This window comes from Octodon degus, unplaced genomic scaffold (assembly GCF_000260255.1).
Source record: "Octodon degus isolate 3935 unplaced genomic scaffold, OctDeg1.0 scaffold00012, whole genome shotgun sequence".
NCBI classification, from domain to species: Eukaryota; Metazoa; Chordata; class Mammalia; order Rodentia; family Octodontidae; genus Octodon; species Octodon degus.
This window is the reverse complement of record NW_004524588.1, coordinates 13359842-13381850: the sequence shown is the minus strand read 5'-3', so window position 1 is coordinate 13381850 and position 22009 is coordinate 13359842. Positions and strand designations below refer to the sequence as shown.

The window sequence follows — 22009 nt, the reverse complement described above, 5'->3', positions numbered from 1 at the left end:
GTTGACTCCTTCTTTCTCATTGATGCCTATTAGTCTCACATTGTTCATCTTTGCATCATCTTGCCAGTGATGGATTATTCTTTCCTGCATCCTCATTGTTTTTAAGAGATCCTTTCTTACCTTTTCATTAGCTGCACCAGCATCTTCAAGATCTGAAACTCTGTCTTCACTTTCACTTAAACGGTTTTGCAAGCTTGTCATTGAGATTTTAATTTCTTCTATATCTCTTTGACTCTGCTTCATGCGATCTATTTCTTTCCTGCATTGCTCATTCAAGGAATCCGTCCTTTTTCTAATCTCCTCTATTTTTTATCAATATCTTCTTTAGAAGCAGTTATAAATTCTTTTACTGCAGTGTTTTCTTCAGATTTGGTTTCCCCTCTTTGTTTCTGTAGTTGATTCTTTACTTCAGATGCTATGAGTTCTGAGAATTGTTTTTTTATTTCAGATATGCATTGTACTCTGAGTTCCTCTATAACTTTCTGCTGTTGCTTATTTACTATCGATGCTATTAATTCATGCATTTGAGCCGAACTAGTGTCCTCTTCACTTGTTCTGGGTGGGCATTCATTTTCCTCCATATGTTCCTGCATTTGATTCTTTACTGTAGATGTTATTAATTCAGGGATTTCTTGTTTTGTTTACAATCTGAGTTCCTCTACACCTTTCTGCAGCTCTTTCTTTATTTCAGAAGCCATTGATTCATTGCTTTCAGCTGTGTAATTCCCAATTTGTTCTTTGTTAGTGTCCTCTGCACTTGTTATCTGTGGGCTTGGGTTCTGAGGTTGCCTTTTGTTCCTTGTCATCATTTTGTGTAGCACTGTCTTCTGACCTTTGTTGTAGATCTTTGTTGCATTTATATCCTTAGCACGTACTGAAGTTCAGGTGCAGATCTACAAAGTTTGGATTTATCCAGTTGTGCCTGGCTTGGGTCTGGCTGCTCTGCTCAGCTCCTTCCTGCTGCTGCCCTTGGGGATCAACCTGCTGTTCCCCTCTGGCAAGATTTTCTGCTCCTGGACTAGCTGGGTGGTTCTATTCTTAACACTCTCTACAGGGCTTGCAGCTTCAGGGTTTCACCCCAGTTCTGTATGCCAGGCCTGAGCTGAGCCTGGAGGGGACAAGGTCGAGTAGTGGCAAGAGGCAGCTGTCCCACACACTCACTGGGCTGTGCTAGGCCTGGATCTGGGGTTTCCCTGGACACGGCATAAATTCCTACCCTGTGTCCGGGGTGTGTCGGGGTACTACGGATTGATTTGGGGCGTCCCAAGGGTGGAAGAGGCTTTCACTCATGTGGCGCCTGGGCTGGAACCAGTAGTACATCCCACTGGCACAGCGTAGCTGGAAGCTCTCCCACACACTTACCGGGATAGGACTGGGTCTGGGGGTTCCCGGAATGAGATAGAAATTCCTACTCAGCAGGCAGGGTGGGGGAGGTGCTGCGGAGTGGTTGGAGACATCCCAAGGGGGTGAAAGAGGGTCTCACCCATGCTGCACCTGGACTGGGACTATTAGAAGGTCCCACCGGTTCAGGGTAGCCAGAAGCTTTCCCACACACTCACTGGGCCTGGGCTAGGACTGGCGTTTGATACCTTTGCCTGCACCTCAAAAGTTAATTAAGATTCCAGATCTTTGGTTCCCACTGGCTGAGATCCACTCATGCCTAAGCGCTTCCTCTTCTCAGCTGGTAGAGGTGAAAATGTGCTCTGTCCAAACTAATGGTTTCTGATCTCAGAAATGGACATTATGAATAGCTGCTATCACTGAAATTTAAGTCATGCGGATGCTGGCAGTTACCAAGAATTTATAGCCCATTAGAGTTCCTCTCATCTTTAATAACAAAATGAAACATGGGAAGGATGATCAAAGTTCTGTCCAACTTCTCCATAGGGGCAGGTATTAATTTTTAAAGTACCTGTATCTCAATTAGTTGCTTTTTGTCCAATATCTTATTTTCCTTTAATTCTTTTTCTCATTTTCTTGTAGCCTTTTATGAGGTGCTTCTTGCCTGCTATCACAAAAATGTGTACCAAATTTCTTTCCCTTAGTTTTCCTAAATGCCATTAAGACAAATATGAATAGCAGCAATCTTCTGACTTAAAGAAGCTGGAGCTATTGTCCCCAGAAAGTATTTTTAAGTTTATTAGTAATAAATTTTTTAATAAAATATAGAGGTTAGCTCTTTCTGATGGCTCATGTCCACTGCTAGGTCAGGGCTGAGCTGTAATTGGAACCTTCAAGGAAAAGAAAATAATCAGTAACATCCATTCTGCCTTCTTTAAAATTTAGTATTTTTTTCATCATGTACTTTTTTATTGTACAACACTCTTTTATTATACTGATCTGGAAAAAGACTGACTTAAAGTTATGCTCAAAATGAATATTGGCCCATGTGGCAGGGCCAAGCTGGCTGGAACATGATCCAGAAATCAGACATTGTGAGATGCACTTAGACATGGTCAAGAGGCATTTTCATTGCCACCAAAACAAGGCAGAAGGTGCCTAAGATACACAGCAGTGTGCACTACTACCCTACGGGGGCCAGAGCTTGTCCTGTACTCGTGTGAGGAATGGCTTATTTTCTGCTGACCACATATGGAACTATTCAACTACCACTAGAAGCCCAGAAGGGTTTTGGATTAGATACATAATTTTTCTTTTGTAAAAAAACTGAGCACATAAACTTAATTCAGGTTTAATCCCAACTTTCTGGAGCCAGTGCCTCTAGGGTAGGGGAAGAAATTGTGTTTCAATCACCATGCAGGTTGCATTTATTTCTCACTGGAATGTCAAGAGCTTGCTGACTGAGTGGACTACAGAAGAATACAGGGCTGGCTCTGGGGAGCAGTGTGCTTCAGCTGCTCCTCACTGGTTGGGCCTTGGCATGGTTATCCCTGCCCCCTACTCAAGTAGGCCCTTAGTAAACAAAGCAGAAGCACTAAACAAACAGTTACTACCTCTCAGCTCCCATGGATAAGAAGAGCCTTCTCTGGGCTTGGACTGAGAAATAGAGATTGTGTCCTAGAGGTACTGTCCTGACTAGGTTCTATCAAGGAAGTGGGTGCAGAAGCCAAAAAGCTAAAAGGGAGATGGGAGCCACTGGTCCCCATCTGCAACTATGACACAGGATGCCTACAGATGTGTGACAGTTGGGGGAGAGGTGTGGAGGGATGGGTGGATGGGGCGCAGGCTGCTCGTGGTCTTCGGTTCTTGGTCTTGCCCTGGGAAGCCATGGCTTTGCTCATGGTCTCTTCATCCCCTAGGAACGACATGGGCTATATGAGCTTTAAGTTCTCATCCAACTCAGACAATAGGAGTACCAGTTGGCAGGTTTAGCTCCATGATGGCTTCTTCAGAGAGACCATCCAGATGCTTGACTATAGCCTGGAGGCTGTTGCAATGAGCTGCCATCAACACCCTTTTCCCTACCTTGATCTGAGGAACAATTTCTTCATTGCAGAAGGGCAGAACTTGAACAATAGTGTCTTTCAGATTCTCACAGGAAGGCAGCTGATCTTCAGTGAGGCATGAATACCTACAATCCTTGCTAATGTTTCTGTGGAAGGGATACCAGGCTCCATCATGGGTGGTGGGACATCATAGGAAGGCCTCCAGGCTGTCATCTGGACCTGGCCATACTTGGCAGCTGTTTCTGCTTTATTAAGTCCAGTCAGAACTCTGTAGCAACGTTCACTGAGACACCAAGTTCTCACCTTTGTCCGCCACACCTAGTCAATGGCATCCAGCACTGTCCAGAGAGTCCAGATTGCTCTTTTCTTCACTGAGGTGAAGCAGATATCAAATTCATAGCCAGCATCTCTCAGCCCCTGCCCACCATGCTTCACCTCTTCGTGGCCCGCTGGGCTCAAGTAGGCATCATACCAGCTGCTCAAGTGGTTCTCCGGGTTCCAGGTGCTCTTGCCACGCCATACGAGCACCAGCTCATAGGTGGCCATGGGGACGGGACAGGGAAGCAATGCACTGAGATTAGAGCAGGCTGAGATTCTGATGGCAATGCCTAATCTTTTAAAAATATTATATTAAGGTATTTATCTTGATTACTGAGGTATTGGTGCACTTTCAAATTTTGCACCCAAGGCAGTGCCTGCTTTGTTTCAGCCTAACTTTGCGCAAGCTCACCCATCATCTCAGCCCTTTATTATTTTCCTAGGGAAACATTTTTAAACATCATGGTACATTAACAACAGATGGAAGACTTCATTAGAGCTTCAGTAGCTCTTACATAGACCTAAGAAATATGAAGTTTTAATAATCACTGTTTGGGGTAGAGCCGTAGCTTCTGAAGGGTAAGTTGACATCCAGACCTCTGATACAGAAATGGAAAAAGAGAGTTATATGAATCAAGTTTGTCATTGTGACCAAAATCAATTTAGAGTAAAAAGGTTTACTTTGGCCCCTGGTTTTGAAGTTTTCAGTCTATGACTACCTGGCTATTCTGCTTTTAAAAGCAGAAGCATCACCACAGTACGGTGTGATGTCACTTCATGACAGACAGGAGCACAGAGGGGGAAAGAGTGCAGGACCAGATAAAGTTCCCAGATCCAAGGCCCCATGACCTCCAACTGGGTCACACCTCATGTTTCTGTCATTTCCCAACAGTGCCATCAAGTCATGATTTTATCTGTGTTTAATCCACTGATGGAATTAAGATTCTCACAGTTGAATCAAATCTGGAGACCCAAACTTCTGAACACAGCTACATTGGAATCAGGCCCTTCATGCATGAATCTTTAGGGGAAAATTCACATTTAAACAGGGAAGTTTTTCATCAAATTAATGAATGCAGTAAGGAGAGACACAGAGGCAACATAGAGAGAAAAACGTCACCCACAGAGAAGAACATGTAATGATAGAAACAGATTGGATTTACACAGCTGCATGACAGGAATGCCAAGGTTTGCCCACCACCAACAGAAGCTGGCAGGAACAGTATGGCCCTGCTTGTACCTTGATTTCAGACCTTTAGCCTTTAGAACTAAGAGAGAATAAATTTCTGTTATGTTAAACCACCAAATCTTTGGTGCAATACAGTTCAGGAACCTAATGTAATCACTTGTGCCTCTTAATGATTTTAGGTCCTAGATGAGAATCCACCAATGAGAATCTGATCTTACTCCTGTTTTTCACAGCAGTCTACCTGTGGAACTGCACAATGATTGTTGTTTTATTAATTAGGCTGAGCAATGACATGCTCCCTGTCTTTTTTTCTTACCTGTAAGAGCATACTGCAAGATCAGTTTCTCCCAGTGAAATCATTGCTGGAAGGCTTGAACTGAGAGGTGAACCTTGGTCTTCTGTCATGCAGCTTGCATTCCTTCCTCTGCACCAAGATGTCTGTTGTCCCACACATATACAAGGGGTCTCCCAGAAAACCCGCCAGCCTGGTTTGTCCTGTTTGCAAATAATTTTTATAGCTTTTAATAGACTTCTCCTAGCTTCCCATCACTTTCTCATGTTTGAACTTCTACACAGTCAGGACATTATTCTTTATCATAGCATTTTAAACACTTAATATTGCATTATGAAGACAACCAAGGATATTCCAATTGAAAAAAATATTACATTATGAATCTTTTTTTATTGATGAGTTTATAGAGACAGAAATTATAGAGATAGAAAGGTCAAAGATTATGCTCTTTTGAAGCACATAAACAATTTTACAGTTTCAGAGACTGTTACTGTTATAAAATTCATCCATGTTAACCATACAATTAAATCTTTTCTTTCATGAAATTTCTAGGAAGCGAGACGTGGGTAGAGGTTAATTGGTACCATGGACAGAGGTGCCACCCTCTACAGCTCAGTATAATTGGGCTGCAGAGTTTGGGATGAAGCAGCAGCTACGACACATTGATGGGAGGATGTGGGCTGAAGGTGCAATTAGTGAGCCTCATCAGTTCCACCTTCACATTCACCTGTCAGAGATCAAGGAAGAGTTACAGGCAGAGATGAATTCAGGTCCCCTGAGCCCAGCACACTTTCTGAACACAGATTCATGGAAGGGTCAGAGTGATGGGTTCCTGCTTTGTCTTATTTTTCCATGAAATGCCCCTGAAATTGCTAGACAGCTCTTTACTCTTCCACTGGAATGAAAAAGAAAAAAAAAATTGAGGTCAAAGACCCTTTGTCTACAGTCCCAAGCCATTCAATGATATAAAAATCATTGTCATAATTCAGTAAGTGGGGAAAACAATACAAACAAAACTAAATAGAATTGTTGTATATGTTAACACAAATACATAAAAATCAGAATGGGAGGTAGGTAGCAGAGAGGAACCAGAAGCTTCACCCAAGCAGTGCTTTCTTTAGTGGGCACCTGAAAAGGAATAAGACTTAGAAGGGCCTAGAAGTGGAAGCATCAAAGTAAACTGAGACACCCGAAAGCAAAGCTGCCATAACGTATCTGTAGTGACGAAACTGCTCTGCATCTGTATTACCCAGTATGTGGCTATGTCTAGGATATGAAGTCATTGAGAACATGCTAACGTCGATTTCTTAAGGCAGGGAACTGAAGTACAGTAGTTCTTACTCTCTTACTTGCCTTCTTTAGATATACTTTCTGTTTTCAAAAGAATCGTGGGTATGCAATGAAGTCATGACATGGGATGGGATAAATTCGTCATATAGCAAAGCTTTATAACTCTGACTCTGGAGCATTCCTGCTCCTCACTGGCTCAGGTCCCACTCTGCTCTGTCCAACTCATGTGTACGTTGGCAAATTATGGAACCATTCTATGAGCTAGAGACAATTTTACTGGTTTGTCCTGTTTACAAATAATTTGTATAGCTTTTAATAGTCTTCTCATAGCTTCCCATCATTTAACCAAATATATTATTCTTCAACAATGATCTGAATTCCTGATCTCTGGTGAAGAATCAATAACAAATGACCATTATCACTATAGATTCAAGCTGTTCAGTTTATTTACCTGTGCTCCAGACTTCCAAGGCTCCTGAGACACAGGGTTATTGATAATACTTACTCACTGATGTTTATTTAGACTTGATAATGTACAAAGACCTCATCTGCCCTTATTCTTACATCAGTGCATTATGAGATGCAATATCTCTCTTCATTGTTCAGGTGTCTTGTCTTTACCTATGGAAGTAGTTTGGTAGTAGAACCATGACCCAAATCCAGCTTAGAATGCAACATTGCCTGCCTAGGTCAAAATGAAACCTCAGGTACAGGGAAGGACAGTGTGTAGCATAAGAAAAGGGGACAAATACTCCTGAGTAAGAAACAAATTCTGAAGAGTTACAAGAAGAGACTAAGGTAGAAACAAAGGTTACCTAATTACTGAAATATGACAAACAAGTTCATACTCTTTCTCTATTTTCTACATACCCTTTATAACTCTATGCTCTTAAAGATATTTTGTATATATCTAACTGTACCTATCATCAGTCACAGAAAAATTAAATTTTACTCATAATTTGGTTGTACATCTTTAAAGTTGACAGGAAGCAAAGTTGCTTCAGAAAACCAGTTGAGAACTAGAGCTTAATCTTTGATCATTTCTGCCTCCATCGCTGCCTGGTGTGCCTTAGAGTTGGCACTTTGCTGCACTTAGCATTTTCATGTTGCCAGGCTTCTACGCTGGGGTATGTATTTGCATTCCAAGATGGTGTCACAGATCAGAAATTTATTCACTCCAAGTGGGCACTCCTTCCCTGGAGCTCCCTAACAGATCTAATGTTCCAGCAAAGAGACTTGTGTTCTGTGCCTATTCTCTTTCTAAGCAGCTGCTTTACAAGGAGAAACTCCATCATTCTTTCCAGTGATTTCTATAGCCAATGCATTAGTGTTCTGTGTAATTAGAAAGTTTATTGCTGTTATTTTTATGCTCTGCAAAGATATTCAGTGCCACTCCTGCTTTACAATCAGTCTTTAGAAAAAGGGTTATAAGCACTTCCCTGCTGCTATTGCCTCACTCAGAGCTGCAATGCACCAAGTGAATATGAATCAGCCCCAGTGCTGATGGATTTCCTTTGTGTACGTAGGGGTGCATGCCAAATAAGAGCTCAAGTGCTGCTGGGAATGTTTCTGAATTCCAGTTTAGTCCTACATGAGTTTGGCCATAGCAAGGGTGATTGATATTTTGACCTGTGAAGCAGCTTGGCTCTGTCTTCATGAAACATGCTCCAGAGATTGTCTAACAATGTGAAACCTCTCAAATCTGTGCTCTGTAGGAACATGACCTGGAATGGCCCCATAAATCAGAGAAGATTTTTCCCAAGAGCTTGAAGACAGAAAAAGATATTTTCAGGATATTTAAGTCTGCTTTACCAGCCTCTTAGAATGATGTCGATATCTTTCCAAAACTTGCACATCAGATGCACAGGCTACCAATGAAAACAAAGACTAGATTATTTTTTAATCCAAATAGACTATTTCAGGGTGGTCTATTTCCTGCATTCTTTTGTGATTAAGCACAAAAGAAGGTATCCTTTCTTAGTTTTCACCTCATGCTTCATTCTGTGGCCAGCATATGGTGGGTATTCACGCCTGGTGAGGCAATACATTTGACAAAGACTAAGTAAAGCACATGGAGGGATCACTGTGAGCTGCATGAGTCAGTCACGGTTGGCACGCGGTGAAGTGGCAGAAGGCCATCATTTAAATGGGTTTAACTGATTGACGCATTGAAAATGTTTTAGTAGAAAACAGAGTTTGTGACAAGATTGGCATCTGATTGCAATTTCACTTTATTGGCCTATCAAATACAGCATCCCTAATGTAGATAAATTTAACTCAGGCAAACTGAAAATCCTCTCTTGTCAATGTCAATTTATAGTTATTAAGGAAAGAAAAAAATCAAAAGATAGAACATGACTAGAGATACTTCCTACTGCTCTTCCATAACTATTTGACTACACCCAGGAATCCCTTGAGGACCCATTTTTGAACCTTAAAATCTCAGACTATCTACTACTTTTTCTTGAATATCACAAAGTCTTTTTTTAAAGACATATTTATTCATTGTTATGATCAGACTACTACATTTAGCAATCAGCAACATGGGTGTAAAGAAAGGTCTACATTAAAACACTTTGTTGGAATGCTTTACACTTTCCACAGAACAGAAACTAACCTGTTATACCATTAGTCACAAATACAGTCCTCAAGTTTTTGCCCATATACATGAGTATTGTCTAAAACATGTCTCCTTTGTAGCAGCTAGGCCCTGTCACCACTGTGCTTGGCTGAGTTCACAAATCTGTTGTAACTTGTCGATTCTCTGTCACTTCTCTGGCTCTCTTCTCTGTTTCCTGGAACTGTTTAAAACCTTCCTCCACTGCCATAGCTACTGCTGCTGCTGCTGGGCCACTATAGCCACCTTGATTTCGTGGTTTGGCCTCCACCACCACAGGACCCAGAGCTTCTGCCTCCAAAGTTTCCTCCCTTCATGGGTCCAAAATTTGAAGACTGACTGATGTAATTGCCAAATTCATTATAGCTTCCAACACCTCCATAATTACTTCTATCACTACCAAATCCATTGTAGCCATCTTCACTGCCACCATATCCACCCCCACCATAGCTACCACCAAAGCCACCTTGAACACTGAAGTTTCCTCTGTGACTGAAACTGTCATTGCCACCAGAACCACCTCCATGATCACCACCAAAGTTTCCAGAGCCACTTTGACCTCTTTGGCTAGATGAAGCACTAGCCATCTCCTGCTTCAACAGGGCTTTCCTCACTTTGCAGTTGTGGCCATTCACAGTGCGGTACTTTTGAATGACAGTCTTATCCACAGAATCATGGTCATCAAAGGTTACAAAAGCAAAGCCCCTCTTCTTGCCAATCCCCTGGTTGGTCATAATTTCAATCATTTTGATTTTTCCATATTGCTCAAAATAATATCATAGGTGATGTTCTTCAGTGTCTTCTTTAGTGCCACCAACAAAGATCTTCTTCCCCATTAAGTGGGCACCTGGTCTTTGAGAATCTTCTCTTGAGACAGCTCTCTTTGGTTCCACAACTCTTTGTCCACTTTGTGTGGCCTTGCATTCATGGCTGCAACCACCTCCTCCATGGTAGCATAAGTGACAAACCCAAAGCCCCTGGAATGCTTGGTGTTGGGGTCTCTCATTGCCAAGCAGGCTGTGAGTGTCCCCCATTGCTCCAAATGGCTCCTCAGACTCTCAGCAGTTGTTTCCAGGCTCCGCCCTCTGATGAAGAGCTTCCGTAGCTGTTCAGGTTCCTTGGGAGACTCTGACTTAGATGTGACAGCAATCGGAAGAGACTGATGGTGCTTCCTCTGTGGTGCCCACTAGCAGAAAGCTTGACTATCACGGGTTCTTAAGAAGCTTAGTTTCTCTATTTTTTTTCTTTAATATATGTACACAGCAATTTCAGGAGAAATTGTAGAGAAAACTATGTTAAAGGGCACATTTATATATCTATGTCTATCATTTATATATACATACATAAGACAAATAATAATACATATGCAGTTACAGAGAAAAACACTTAACTTGCTGATTCTGTTCATTTTGCCTCTATAATTTTAGAATGGTAGCACTATCTTGAATTAACTGATTGGAAAGTGCTTGTGCTATTTCTATAGGGTATGAAAATAGTTAATCAATTCAGAGAAAAATATATCTCAACTAGTTATTTTTATTATGTAGAACAAAAAAATTTATTATATTTCACATTTTAGTTGACTATGCAATATCATAAAGTAATTTAAAAATAAGCTCATTTATTTGGCCTGTATTATGGTTAAGAGCACAAATAAACCTGTCTAAAGAGATCACCAGTTCCCTGTGGACCACAAAAATGGGTGGTGACATGCCAGGTAACTGTTCCCCAGCTTCTTATTAATATATCCCTTGGAAAATTGTGTCTTAATGAAAGACTGTGAATAGAGGCACAAGACTGATTTTCTTTGAATGAATAGGGCAGATGTGTTTTCCCACAGGGAAGGGAAAAACTCAGATGGAACAAAATTTCTTAACAATGCTAAATTGTGCTAAATTTTTCATTTATTTAATAATTATTTTGGAGCTTCTGCTATGTACCAGGCACTGCAGAATGCAGAACTGAGAAAAGTGTTATCTCTACCCTCAAGTGCCACACTCACAAATTATGTGTGCAACTGCAGTGAATTAAATGTAAACATACAGCAGAGTGACAGCCATCCAGGAATTCAAACAGCTTAGCAGTAGAATAAAGCTTTGTCTGCAGTGGGGGAAGACACAATTATGATTCACTGGAGTCACAGGGTCTCAGAGGGCATTCACTCTGAGCAGGAAGAGGTCCTAAGGAAAGGGGACCTGAGCTGGTCCTTATAGTCAGGCAAGGCACAGAAGAGAGAAGGCTATCAGCCACATGGAGAAGGCAAGGGTAGAGATGGACACTGTGTCCTCAATAAATATTATATATCTGAAGAAAAGACATTAATATGGATGACCTATAAGAATAGAATAAGGTGGCATTTATTGGGTAGAAAGGTGGTTCCAACAAGAAAGAATTTGAAATGTACTCAGGAATCTGAACTTAATTCATACACAATAAGAAACTGCTCAATTTTAATGAGTTGAGACTTTATGACCCTCTATATTTTTCTTTGCTCTTGTGATGACTACATTGCTTTTGTAAAAGGATTGGTTGAAGATGAAAGTAGAGAAAGGATTAAAAATTAAATCAACCATATTTACCTTGTTATGAAAGATGCCAGGAGGAAAATGTCTGAAAACAGTGGCGAAAGTGATATAGATTTTAATGAACTTCTCTCTCCCTTGTGTTCATTAAACCCTGCTTTTATAAATAGATAAGTACAATTCAACCAGAGAATAATTATGAGCTTCTGCGGAAGCACTCTGGAGAGCCTTTTGATTAAATTCCACCCACTGCTACCCCCCGCTCTTCCAATAATGACGATGGACCCCTCTCTACTACAGTGTTTTTCAATTCAAAATAAAATGAAATGGTATAGTTTGAAAAAAGGAGATTTGTACTTCCTGAAATTAGACTCTGAGGTGCCTTTACTGTTCTACATCAGGTAAGTCCAAAGAAGAGAGTAGGCTCGTTTGATTTCCTAAGCAAGGTTCGATTTGGTATGAGACATCTTTGAGGTATAATTTTCTAGTGGTTGGAAATATATTTACTTTTTTAGATAATTTCACTGCATTGTTTTCATAATTAATTTTGATACTTTATAGAAGCTATGTGACTGAATCAGTAAGAATTTTATTAATCCAAATTTGCAGAATTATGCTACATTGCTGTTTGGTGGTTTAAGTAAAGTTGTTAATATTAATAGTAGTGACTTTCATGAGGAAGGGGAGAAAAAGAAGTGGAAAGAGCATGAAGATGCAGCACATACCTCGTCCAGTACCCCATGGGGAACATTTTCACTATGTATTCCAATCATCTACTGATAACAAAGGAGAAAAATAAAGCAAACTGAATTCCAGCCACTCCACGCATTTTATCTACATTAGCTCATTTAGTGTTCAAAATCATTCTATAAATTAGTAATCTCATGGGAATAAATTCAGTTCTTTCATCACTGAGACACAGCACCCAAGATCCATGACTCACAAGAAGAGAAGTTTAATCTGCCTTACAGTTTCAGAGTATTCACATTATGGTTGTCTGGCTACAGGGCAGAAAAATGTGGTAGAGCCTAGAGGCTTAGTTTTTGATGGCTGGGGAAGAGAGCAGGAAAATATGCCAGAGAGGAAGGAGCCAGGGGTCATGTATAGCAGAGGTCCCCTGCTCCTGGCCACAGGCCAGTGCTGGCCTGCTTGGCAAGAGGAGAGCCATGAGGATGAGAGTGAAGAATGCTCTATTTACAGCCTGTCTCCACTACTCATATCATTGCCTGAGCTCCACTTCCTGTCAGATCAGCAGTGCAGTAAGAGGCTCCTAAGAGATCGAATGCCACTTCCAACAGGGCATGAGTGTAATCATCCAGGTGCCCTGCTCATTTGAATAAAGCCCAAACTATCCTTCAAGCCCTATGAGCCCATGAAAAATTGTCTTCCCTGAAACAGAGATTTTGTGTCAGAAATGTTGAGGACCACTGATACGTACAGAACACACAAGGTCACAGCCCCAAGACCAACCCAGACACTCAAAAGCGTGCTTTGCTAATCTCCCCGGTGATTCCAGGCCAATCACGTTGACGTAATTAAGCTTAACCACCATAAAAACTAATGCTGAGAAAAGTTAAAAATTGTCCTTGCTTTGCACAGTAATGTGAGCTATAAAAATAGCCCTGCAAGCTGAAACCATACAAAGCAATATTAATAATCAATGAGAAATATTGGTATTGTTGTACCTTCATAATTTTTTCCTGAAATAGTAACTTTGTAATTGTCATAAATGTATAGAGAAATGATAGCAATAAAACTACTATTTATTGAATATACTATAATTAGAGTTAAGCTGGTTTATTTCTGCCAAGCTAATCAGAACTGCAATTTACCAGTGGTAGCTTGAACAATGACTGCCTTCCTGCTGCATAACTTGTGGCATGGAGCAACGTCATTTTTTTTTTTTATGTGTTTGGTTGTTGCAGGCTCTCACTACACAGCTTGAACAAATAGTCATCCTCCTCTTTCAGCAACCCCAGCACTAGTATGACAGGCATGCTCCACCATGCCCAGACTCTGGCCAGCTCAGCCAACTCTCAGGGTGGGGCTGGCAGGGCACGTGGTGCCGGGGATCGAACCATGATCCCTGTACTTTCCTAAGCTTGTCTAAGCAGGTGTTTAGTCTGCTGAGCTATCTCACTGGCCCCAGTATCTTTTTTATATCTTGAAAATTGTTATAGTTTTTCTATACTTGCATGAACTTCCACCATTTCCTTTGCTCTCTTAATGTGAAATATCGCAAAGAATTCTTTTAATGTGAAATTTATTGTTGGTATAGCTTCCTCTGGGATATCATAATTTTTACCACAACCACTTTCTTCATTTAATGTCCATCAGTTGGTTTATATGAGCCCTCTTAGGCCACAGATTAAGGGGCAATAAACAGTGGAAGTGGCAATATTTCAAAGGTCGGTTCTTCCTCCCCCAACTTCAGTGAGGCTCAATGTGAATTCCACCTCCAGCAGTATCACCTTAGTTATTTGGTTGGACTTCCTGTCTTTTCTTTTGATTATCCAGTTTCACAATACGTCAGTTGGATTTATCATCATCGAAAGACCAAAAAGTCAACACAGCTACACGCTTTTCTATCCCACCTGCACTGAATAGCACACAGTGAAGGACCAGCAGACTTTGAAAGAAGTGGCATGACTAGTCATGGATCAGGACATCCATCTTGGTTAACATGGGTTTGTGGACTGAGGAGTGAAGTTTACACTTTATGGAATTATTCAAAGCACACATGGTAACTGGATATTGAGCCATACTGTTGAGAGTTGAACTATTTAACTAAATTGTGGTAACTGAAATTCCTGCATAACACACCTCTGCCAGGTGAGGACTACTTACAATTTATTTTTTCAAGCAGCCAGCAGTGACAAGACCAAGATTTAAACTCTTAGTCACTAAGCCCTTAGTTTGATGAGTGCCTTCACTTAACGTAGAAATGGGAGTCTCCAGAGGAAGGGAATTTCTTTATTCTCGAGGAGTTATGGGAAGAAGAGAGATAGGTGGAAGAGAGGATTAGAGGAAGAAAGAAGAAGCAGAGAAGGAGAAAGGATAATATGTTGGGAGAGAAGGAGTAAAGTGAGAATGTGGGTGAAGAAGAAAGACGAAAGGGAAAGAACAGCCCAAAGAGCTCCAGGAGAAAGACAGAAAGCAAAGCAAACAAATGGTTGGCACAAACAGAAAAGGAGAAGGAAGTAGGGAAGGGGAGAGAACTGACTTCCGTGTTCCCAAAATGGCTGCCCAACATAACACACCATGCGGTTGCTGTTCCGAAGCTCTTCTTCCCCTCCTTCCTTGCCTCAATTCTCAGCTCCTTTCTACCAAAAAGATGCTATATTAATTTTTAATTTTTACCTGAATGCTACCTGACTCAACAATACATTTTGAATGAGCTTCCAAATTATAACACTGCCAGCAGGGCATTTAAAATGATCTTGTGTTATTTAATAATTGATGTAAGAATAAAAATACATAATATAAAATAATTACTTCAGCCCTTTGCCAGAATAAACTCATAAACTCCTCATGATTAAAGGGACAATATGAAATTCTTATAAAAAAAAAAAACAACAGAGGATTACAAAAATGTGTCCATCTTCAGAAGAATGAAACTTGTAAATAAAAATTAATTTGATCACATAGGTATTTAAAGCCACAGTACAATAAATAGAATGACTAAAATGCACCAAAACCCCAAAAAAATATAAAGATGTTTGCAGAAAATATGAAGATACATAGGAAACGATAAGAAAAATATTGATACCCAAAGGGTAAATACACAAAGAATATGATAAAATAACACCCAAAGTAAACATAATTACTCAACAAATATTTGGAGAAATACTCAGAAACTACTTAATACAGAGATAGGGTATTTTTAACATGCAACATTAACAAATATTTTAAGCAAAAAATTCCTAGCCCTGAGTCAACTTACTTTATAACTATTACTGTCACCCAGATGCAGGCAATTTAACTATTTTCCACCTTCTTAAAAAGTAATTTTGCATTGTATCTTATGAGAATCTTTCAAAGTTCATATAATTTGGACCAGTAAAATTCATTCTAAGGTTATCTAATAAACACATTACTCTTAGGATTATCTAATATACACATGTGTGTGTATTTGTGCCTCAGTATTACATGAAAGATTACAATAGGCCTGATAATTATAGAATGGCATGCAATATTATTCAGCCATCTTAAAACAAGCATAAAAAAGAAAACATTTATAATAAAAAATAGAAATTTTTAGAAATATATTCTGAATGCACATGACATACAAAATTTGTAGGCATAGATTACATAGCCATAAAAATAAAAACCAGAGATGACTTAGCAAAATAGGCAGTTGTTTGAAAGTCATTAGAATTTAGACTTTTTTTTCTTTTAAAGCTTCCCAGAAGTTTTATCATTTCTGTGCCATAGTTTTTATATTTTTATATTATACTTCTTGGTAGGACCAGTCTTGCTATAAATTGAGAATAATCTCTTACTGAGTAAGAAGAACCAAGGAAATGATGCTTCTCACGACCATGTGACCATATTATATAATCCACAAGAAAAAGCTCTCTTTCCTCTAATTTATCAAAATAATCTGTTGAAAGACTAGAGCTCAACTTGGCCTCCTACAAAAACAGAGGAGGCTTTGTTTTTTAAACCTCCCATGACTCAAAATGAAAAAGTCCCCAAATGACTTGATTATTTTATGACCACATTTTAAGCCATTTGAAGCCTCAGCTGTATGTATCCCAGTCATGAGTGACTGAGTCATTTCAAACAGATTTTTCTATTTTTCCTCAAATTAAGCTGTGTTAATTACAACCAATTAAACTATTTCCTGTGGATAATCATATAAGTACCAAATAAAAATAGTTTTGTGGCGTGATACAATTCTCAAACTATGTACTTTCTGGATTGGTAATTAATGGCACTGAAATACATGGAGCTACTGCATTAAAATATTCTGAGAAATATTGTGTTTGCAATCAATTGTTATCCCTAGAGCCTTAGAGTTTTGTGTTATTAATACCAATATATTTTCATCAGTTGAATCAATAAGGACATGTTATAATGAATGTTTTCATGCTTAGTCTTGAAGATAATAGAAATCCTGTCACCCTAAAAAATGACTAGTATGTCCTTCTGTTCTAACTCAAGTCTTGGGTAGCTACGGGGTTGATACTCAGGCAGCACTTTCCCCTTCACTCACAGCCCTGGACTTGCACTCGCTGCTGTTTTGCAGGCTCCACACTGGCTGCTGCACAGCCAGGCTCTTCCTGGTTGGCCTGTCAGGAAGGGCCTGCAAAGGAGCTGTGCAGCTAGAGCAGAAGGCATGCAGGGGGCTCTTCCTGTCCTGTAGAAATGGAGAGGAAAACCTCTCCTGCAGCAGCAGGGAGGTGGAGTTCTTCTATCCTTATCCCAGGAGAAAGGCTCAGAGTTGAACACAGTCATGCATCAGAAACCTGGCTTGGGCTGCTGAGATGAATAGATAGAAAACTGCTGTATAATGTACTGAGTGTTGAGGTAGATATGGTAAATGATATTTAATGAGTGCATAGAAACAGTGCCCAGCTTTGTCTTAGACATTTTCTGAAAGGGGTGAAAAATAAATGGAGACATAAACAATGAGCAGTTAGAAAAATCAGGGGAAGGAAAAGTCCCAGGGGAAGATGACACTACAAAAATCATTCATGCAGCAGTAGGTAAAGCGGACAAATTCTCTACCCAATGCATAGTAGCTATGAGTTTGAGGGGGAGACAAAGAATACATAAATTTTTGACAAGTGCTGTGATTACAAAAGAAGGCAGAGTAGGGGGTACATCTGGAGACAGATATCTTAGATAAATGCATCATGTAGGACAGCTTAAAGACCCTAACATTTGAAACAAGCACATTTGAAACAAGGAAAGGGGTAAGTCGTTGACTTGGATTGATAACTAATGGAAATGAAATGCACAGAACTTCCACATTAAAAAAATTCAGTGTGACAAATATTCCAGGATGAGAGAACAGAAAGTGCTATTGTGAGATGGTGGCATAGTCCGTGTTTAAAAAAAATAGCAGCCTGAACGGGAGGCTGGAAAGGTAGCCTGGATAAGGATCATGCAGAGTTCCATAGATATTAGTAAAAGACAGCCGTGGTTGTTGAATGAAAAAAAAAATGTGATATGTGGAACATACACATGAGTTGCTTATTCATTCTTCTGAAAAAAGAAGATGGAGTATGAAGGAATTGTAAGATCACAAAACAGAGGTGATGGTGGCTTGGATTAGTGTAATCACACTGGAGGTGACTTTCAGATTATTGTTGAGGTGCTAGTGGCAAGATTTACTGATGAGTTGAAAGTGAAATACTAACTGAGGAAGATGATGACAGCCTCAGGGATTTCGATCAAAGTGCCTGGTAAGATAGACCATTTTGCTGAGATAAACACTAAAGGAGAAATAGGCCTGAGAACAGTGGGAGGAGAAGTAGAATCACAATGAGATTAGAACTGCTGGAGTGGCATCCAGACTGCAAACACTTTCTATTTGGTTACTTGCCTTTGGAATTCAGTGGGAAAGTCAAGGCTAGAAGTACAAATCTGGAGGCCACCAAGCTAGAAAGAATATTTAGAGAAATGAACCTCAGAGTTATCTCACAGCATGGAAGAGCAAATAATGAAAGTACCTGACAGTTCAAACCTTGGTCCCTCCTACCACAAAGGCATCTGAGAAGGCATGGCCAGTCATCTAGAAGGAAAACTGAAAGCTGTAGTGCCCTAGAAGCTACCTGAAGCCTGTGCTGCCAAAGGAGACATTTGTCTATTGTGTCTCATGAGAAATGATCATTAGATTTATCAACATGGGAGTCTTTGATAATCTCTGCGACTATGTGACACAGTGGAACAACATCTTGACTAACTGAAAAGTAGGAGGGGAAAGAAGTAGGCACCGTGACTACAAACACTTTGGCAAGAATTGTTGCAATAACAAAGGGTGAAGCAGTAGCGAAAAGGAAATTTTTGGTCTAGGAAAACATATTTTTTAAGACAGGAAATCCCCCCAAAAAGATAATTTTGCTGATAGGATAATAACTAGGAAAAACTGTCCAGAGAAACTGAGGGTTGGGGTCGACCAGGTAGCTCAGTGGATTAAAGCACCTGCTTAGGCAGACACAGAAACCTGGGTTCAATCACTGGCACACTGTGCCTGCCCCGCCCCCAGGGCAAACTGAGATGGAGATCCAGATTGGGTGTGGTGGTTCATGCCTGTAATCTCAGTGTTTGGGAGACCAAAAACAGGAGAATCACTACGAGTTTCGATCTATGTAATGAGACCCTGTAGATCCTGTACTAAATATATAAAAAAAAGAAAAGAAAAAAGAAACTGATGATTTAAGAGAGGGGATAGTTGAAGAGATAAAGTCCTTGGGAAATGAGAAGGCATGGGAGGTAGGACAAGAAAGGAGAACGGGATCATAGGCAGGAGCAAAATCGCCTTCCTTAGTCGCTGGAGAAAGGGCAGCATGGTAGGCAGAGCAGCGCAAATCAGTGTGCTGACTGAGAGGACAGTGATTCCTTGAAGCTGTGGCCTAGATCGTGAAGACAGCTGTGAAAGTGGCTGCAGGACATTTCAGTCACTCAACTCCAAAAGAGTTGTGAGGTGCTACTGTTACCTGATCGTAATGTGGATTTGCATGAACAGAGTGTGAAATTTCTCTGTGTGCAGGAAGTGAAACAAGTATACCATCTCCCAGTAAGCCTTCTCTCAATAATTATAAGAACAATACTGTAACGGTGTCGTGTGTCTGGCATTACTCTAAGCATTTTGTTTACATCAGCCCATTTAATTCTCAGGACAAATCTGAGAGGGAAATACTATTATTACTCTTACTTTACAAAGGAGAAAACTGAGATAGTAAAGGATAAATAACATGTCTAAAGTAACACAGCTAGCACGTAGCAGAGCTAGGATTTTAATTCAAGGAGAAAAATCTATACTGAAAATTGTTTGCTATGCTCCTCTTCTGATTAGCAACCATTTCAAAATGTGAGCCCTGATCAATGTTTTTTCAAAAGATCCATGCCATCATAGTCATTTCTTTACTATATAACCACTTTAAGGCTTATACAGTGTATTAAATTGAATTATGCTTGGCCTAAAGCTGCCTCCATACACATTGTAACCTTGGCCTACATGTTCCTCCATACATAATGAACTGTAACCTAACTTGATGCAATAATAGACTGTAACCTACTCTTGTAATAAGTAGCTGAGGCTTAGCCAGTTATGGAAGCTGAGAATTAGCCAATCACAGCCAGCTAGCTAAGCAAGTCTGCTTCAAAGAAGGCAAGCATCCAGCATTAGCCAGAGGAGCTGTCTCTGCTCCTCACTTCCACTTTCTGTATAGCATTTGCTTTTCTCTGACTGTAAATATAACTTGTTCATGTAGTGGGACAGAGCATCCTGACCCATTCTGACCCAGCTAAGACTTTCATTTGTTGTAGAGTTGCAAATAAGAGGCAGTGAAGATCTGCAAATTAGGCTTGTCATAATTTTCCCTTTAACAAATGTGATGAATAGATTGACATTACAAGGTGATCTGTAGAGTCTAGCTATCTAGCCTTCCCTAGGCCTAATGAACACCTTTCACTACATTGACCTGTGGTACTGTCCTCTGAAATTCTACTCTTACCTGCTAGGTAGGACTCACTAACTTTTCTGTGTAACCCCTGGAACAACTACACTGCCTAGAATTCATTGAAATAACCCAGAACATAAATTTCCCTCCAAGCCAATGATCTACAGCTAATTATTCAAATATCCAACTAAGCCATTGCACCAGAAAGAAGGCAAGAATGCAGTGTAAGTGGCTGATGGTCACAAATGTCTGGTGACCTCTCTCATATTTCTATTTCCCAGACATCTGTACAGTTAAGGGGAAACCATGTGCTAAGGTCTGGCTACTGGGCTGTGACGAGCAGTGACCATGACATACGTCAGTCTCAACCCAATATAGGTGAATCATTCTGCCTTTATTTTTTTTCTTCATTGGAAGCCATATAAGTCCTTGATTCCAAATGACACAGCTACTGGGTAGAGGGAACTTTCTAGCTCTCATCAGTTGTAGGTGAATAAGAAATAGAGATTTTTTTTTATTAAGCCACTGACATTTTGGGGTTGTGTATTAATCACTTGATTCTTAATTTTTAAGATAGACTAGGGACTGTTCCTCACCCACACTCCTCCAGGAGGTGAGGACCATGCCCCTGTCAGAACAGGTGATGAGAGAAGAAAGATTAAACCCCAGAAGTCAAGGTGGCAGAAAGAAGAAAAGGGCTTTGTGAAAGGCTGTTTTGTAGAACAGAGCACAAATTGCTTCAAGGTAGCATAAGTGAGAAGGAAGAGCTATTTGTGGGTAATACTTCTCAGGACCACCTAAAGATAAAGAACAAAGAATTTCTGGGATAAACAAGGAAAGACCAAAATTTGAAAAGCAGGCAATTCATCATGTTTTCAGGAATCATGTAGCCCTCCAGCCTACCCCACCCAGGATTCTTTTTGTCCTTTCTTAGATTGGCTTTTTCTGCTCACACATGACTTACATTGACACACCTGTCATGATCCTAGCTAGTCTTCCAAGAGGATCCACCACAATCCAATTGGCTCAGAGTCAAACAGGCTCAATGTCAAAATCCCCAACCTAAAAGTGCATCACTCTGGTTCTGCTGACCTCTGTGTTCCTACAACTGAACTATTCCTCCCATGATATTTCACCTGATTCAATTAGTTCCAATCCTGAGGAGAGTCTCAAAAGTAGCTATGAGATGGGAGAAGGAGGACAACTTTTAATCAGGAGCTGGGCAGAAATTGTTAAAAAGATTTGCTATAGAAGAATACTCCAAAGGGATCTAACATTGCTAAAATGTCAAAAGATTAAACAGTCTGGATTATGAAAAGGACAATCAAACCATAAGGAAAAAGAAAAGGAATGCCAAGCCCAAAGTGGGTGATAATATAGAAGTGAATCTCGAGTTTTGACAAGATTCAAAGGCAGGCTTGTCAGGTTGGTTCCCCTCAATGGACACTAAAATATTATTGAAATATAATGGAACTGTAAAGCTGGCTGATTCAGTCTTCCACATATCACATAAGCAAGGAAATGTAAATTGGTTCCACTGCCACTTTTATAGGCAGGGTTCTCAAATAAAATTTCATGAGATTATATTCCTCTCTAGAGAGTAGAGATCTCTGCTGAGAAGTTTTGCAAATTTTGGAAAGAAGCCACAGTTTCAAATGAGCCACTGGCAGTTACTTGAGGTCAACTCTCAGAGTTAGCAAAATTGTAAAATGGCACCATTTTCCACTTGTTTTTTATTTAT

General features: G+C 40.2%; 2 pseudogenes; both read right to left on the bottom strand.

The window, feature by feature from the left end:
* Nucleotides 1-3113: 3113 nt before the first annotated feature.
* On the bottom strand, nt 3114-3953 carry LOC101571934 (annotated as a pseudogene).
* A 5348-nt stretch (nt 3954-9301) lies between these two features.
* Nucleotides 9302-12408, bottom strand: LOC105741452 (annotated as a pseudogene).
* Between the last annotated feature and the right edge of the window lie 9601 nt (nt 12409-22009).